The 4,615-nt window shown below is 41.1% G+C and overlaps 1 protein-coding gene across 1 annotated transcript in view; it reads left to right on the forward strand.

Annotated features, from left to right (window-relative positions):
• LOC107086615 (beta-1,3-galactosyltransferase 1-like) overlaps positions 1-4,615 on the forward strand; it is a 225,550-nt gene that overhangs the window by 51,859 nt on the left and 169,076 nt on the right. Inside the window, exon 2 of the mRNA XM_015377687.1 lies at positions 1,303-1,437. The gene's annotated coding sequence lies outside the window, so the exon portion shown is untranslated. The remainder of the gene's footprint in view (positions 1-1,302; positions 1,438-4,615) is intronic.

Below are 4,615 nucleotides of genomic sequence, written 5' to 3' on the forward strand. Positions count from 1 at the left end.
TGTGTCTTCAGCAGGCGTAGAGCTAACAGAACTGGCAGCGTTGCGAGGCAAGGGCTCAAACATGTACGGCTGTAAGCCTTCTACACCAAACCAAGCTTCTGCCGCCCTGGCGTCCTCTTCCACAACAGCTTCGTCCCCGCTTTCCTCCTCTAAATAAAAAATGTATGATGGAGACTCATCCAAAACCTCCGACACAAAACTCTCCTCCTCTTGCATGTTTCCTCTGTCCATAGCGTTCCTTGACAGTGTCGTTGCTAAGTGCTACTTGGTCCCAATGGAAATTCCCATTGGGAACCTACTAGCAATAAGTTGCTAACAGGTTAGCAAGATGCTTCTGACAAACCGGCCACAACCAAATTTGCTTACAAACCTTCCGCCGCAACAATCCCGCGCCGTTGATATTTGACCAATCACATTCACTCGATTCACTTGTGTAAAGTCGGGCACCACTCGGGAGAATTCGGAACTGGAACCGTTCAAACAGCTGCTTCCCTACGACTTTAAAAATGTAAAAGATGAACAAGCTTGCAGTGTTTGATTATATTCACCATGAAAAGTTGGTTCAAGTTTTCACACTCTGGTTTATGTCCTGTATCCTCGTTTGTAACCACAAAAGGCACTGGACACAACATGACTCTCAGCCAGGCTGATTCTGTCCCTTATTATTCTTCCTGTCTGTGGAAAACATTTAATAACTTAAATGGCTTGATCTAGGGAAAAAAACTTACCTGCTGTCTTTTCCTTAAGGTTTGCTGATCAGACAAAATGCCTCATTAAATGCTTCAGGTAATGCTTTTTTCACTCTGGCTTGCCTTTCTCCGTTAGCGGGACGATTTTGCAGTTTGTGGCACGTCAACTGTTTTCTTAATGGTGTGACTTAGTGAGAAGACTAGTCTGACTGAACATTAGGATCGAATTCAATATCTCAAAATCAGTATGGACACTTAAGTGATGCCTAATGTGTGTCAGCGGCCACATAGAGAGTGCCATTTGAAAAGTTCTGGCACTTTGAGAGGAGCTTGGACCAGGAAGCAGTATGCTTCCTAACGCCAATGCAGTTAGCATAGTGATCGCCTAACGCCTCTAGTTGCCACTTGGAGACATATGGTTGCCCACAATCCTTTGTGTGACCTGACGTAAAGGCACAGCCCACCACACAGTGTTTACAAAATATACATTATTGTACTCTGTGTGATGCAGCTAATGTTCTCGCCTTCATATGTTTTGTGTTTTTTAAAGAAAGCGCTTTGGCCTTTAACTACATTTGTGTAACTCTTGTGTTTTATTGTGATTTTCTTGAAGGTTCATCAAACATGTGTGTACCCATAGCGTAATGACGTCCATAAGGGTGAAGGCTTTCTGGATTCAGTAAGGCAGCCTGAACATCCCTGGATAGAGTTCTTACTGTTGACCTCGCAGAAGGTGAAGGGATAGGAGGTAAGAGCTACAATTTGAGATATTCAGATCTAGCCTTACTTTGTTGAGGTGCCACTTGGCCATGGATTTGACTAATCGTTAGCCACAGATCTGTGTTTTTGTGTGTGCATTTCTTCACTTTATTTTTTTTCTTCCATGGTGGGTCAATATTTATTGCAAAAGGCTTTATGAAGTTGATCTATTTGCTTTAGCTGTATATCCATTATTTCTTTATCCATTCACTTCTCTGAATGTCTGTTAATTTGCACATTTTGCCCAGACATTTATGTCGACCTGTTCATATATAATTTTGTCTGTTCATGCTGGCTAACCTCTCTTTTGTGTCTGTGCACAATGAAAAAGTACTCTGACAGTCCAACTTTGGTTCTCTAACAGTTACATATGTATCTTGTTGCTTCCATCTATGGTAACATTTGCTTGTTAGTTCATTTTCAGGCGTGTATGGACTCTCTTACCTTCACATAGACCACTCTGTTCTGGCAAGTTGGTATAAATCATAGAAACGGCATCTGAATTAATCAGCTTCGCCCATAAAATATAGATCCTATAAATCACTGGATTGGGTCACAGTTTGTCCGCAGGGCTCAACTGGTGCAATAATAGAGTAGGTTGTAGCTCTATAACTGAGCTGCGGATAAGTGTTCAAACATACTGGAAATTGGAAACCTACTGGGATTAGGTTTGGTTTCAGCAAGGCAGAGAAGATATCCCAGTGTGGACTGCATTTATTGGCCCAAAGAGTAAAGAGGTAAAGAAGTGTTAATCTAAAATGTTATTTTATGGCAAAAGCAAAGACTAAAATAATCAAAATACTTTGTTGCTAGGAAACTCTTTTTTCCTTTTTTGAAAATTACTGACTTAATTGTTACTGAAAGTCCTGTTTCACTAAATGTTTCTGAATCATTATCAGTTCATAATTATCAGTTGTAATTGCTGAAAATCCTTGGAACTGTAAATCAGAAACCAGTCTTATGTTTACATTTTATCACTGCGGCACATTAAAAAGGGAAATGTCTTGAGAGCTGCACTGAATGAAACACTCTGTGGGAACAAAATGACAATAAAGTCTGTCTTAGTCTAAGAAATACATTTTGTGATTTAGATGTGATGGCAAAGCAAAATCAGCCAAAATGTGCGACTGTATTTGAAATAACTAATTAGACATTGTTACAGTTTTTTACCCCTGGATCTTTATATCTCTGAGCTTAATCCTTTTTTTAAACTTTAGATTCAATCCGAAAGCAAGTCGCCCCAATCCAACACCTTAAAGGTTAGATCAGTTTCCTGAATGAAGGATATAAGACGATTTCTCCTGACTGATGCAAAATTTACAGCAAATATTTGCTTTACACAGATTGTCTTTTGTTGCCTCCTTAAATAATGTATGTATGTGATCAATAGGGGGGAATTGCTTGTTTGCTGTGATGGTTAGAGCTTGGGTTCTTCGCATTACTTGCAGGGCGCACAAACACTTAATGTCAACATGAACAAGGGCGGCTCTTTGAAGAATTACTCTAGTTCTCTTAGATCGGATGAGAATCGTCAGTGAAAAGCAATTTCCAAGCCTTACTGTGGATCCTTGATTGGATGTGAACTTTGACTGGGCCGTTCTGACTCTGGGTTAACCTTTAGTCAGATCTGTTTCGCTGCAGCTCTGGCTGAATGTTGGGGTCACCTTCCTGTTTGAATGCAGACTTTCAGTTGGTCCAAGTTTTCTTAAGGTGTGTTTTCTTAAAGTAAATGTTCCACCGGCTTTTATTTAGGGTGTCAGAAACGAATGCACACCAAGTTTTTTTACTTGATGAAATATTCTTTAAATGGATTGCAGCTTTTTCTTCCTTTAAATTAAAAATGAAAACACAAAATTTCAGGATTTCACACTTTTTCCCAAAAACATGGACCCCATTATTCAGCACATGAAATTAAAGCCCTCTGTGGTAATAGAATGAGATTCAAACTGTCCTCACAAGTCTCATCCTAATTAGATACACAAAAGCTGTGAGCACACGAGTGGGAAATTATTAAAAGAACAGCTGGGTGTAAATGGAGAATTACAGTGAGCCCTCTCGCTCGCACTGCGCTTTGGAAAGTCATTGGGAACTTTGTTAGCGAAGGTTAACCCGGTTATTTGAATTCAACCAGCAACTGCTCTGATTTATTCCCCAAAGCACCGTCGTTCATTTATGGATCCCTTATTTTTAGGAGGGAGCCGCTGCCGAGACTTCGTCACATGATCTTCAATTGGGGCAACAGTGACACATGTGAGCTTTGTTTCCCAGAAAGATGTTCAGTTTGGATAAAACATGAGGCCCAAGTGGCGTGGGTGTGTTAACACGCCCCCGGCTTGTCAGTACTTTATTTTGGTAAAACATGGAGACATTGAACGTCTGCCAGACTCCCCTTTAAGGGAAGCCGGAGGCCTTACTTTGGTCCCTACTTCTTTTTCTCTCTCAGATAAATGGCTAAAGGTGGAAGACCCATGTTGTGGCTTTGATGAAGCAATTTGTTTAGCTGTGTGAGAAAACAATGACGGTTCATTTTATTGCAGAGTGACTCTGGGGACACATCAGCATGGCTCCTGCTCCGTACGGTGCGCAGAGCAGCCTGATGATAAATCAAAAGAAGCCGGCGGTACCAGGGAGGGCTGGCGTTACGGCTCCCTCTGTAATGGCCTCCTGTGTGGTTTGTTGCTCTGTTCGGATGCAGATAGCTCATGTTCATCTACCAATGCAAAGCCATGGGTGGTTAACCCCGATGCTTGTCGTACGTCCCTGTAGGGACGCACAGCATCTGCGATTGATCATTTTTTCACCACTGGGTTCCTGAAGATTAGGTTTTCCAGGAATTGTGAAACATGATTACTCTAATGAGCCATCGAGTGTCTGGAGTGACTGGGTTAGAGAGCATCTGTGTTGGAAACCTTTTTGTTCTGATGTCTTTGAAGTGAAAACGAAGAAATGTTTGTTAGAAAGATGCAACATTCTTCCTCCTCTGGAGATGCTTCAAGCTGTTAAAACAAGTTTCCCAATGAGGAACTGTACTTATCTCAGTGGGCACTCAGTTTCTCACTGCCACATTGATTCTCAAAAGTATTCCTACTGTTTAAACTTCTTTATATACTTTGCCATTTTGCTGCAAAGCTTACTGTGTTTCATTATGATTCCATTTGACAGAACAA

Source organism: Cyprinodon variegatus, unplaced genomic scaffold (genome assembly GCF_000732505.1).
Source record: "Cyprinodon variegatus isolate N-32 unplaced genomic scaffold, C_variegatus-1.0 Scaffold9, whole genome shotgun sequence".
Taxonomy (NCBI): domain Eukaryota; kingdom Metazoa; phylum Chordata; class Actinopteri; order Cyprinodontiformes; family Cyprinodontidae; genus Cyprinodon; species Cyprinodon variegatus.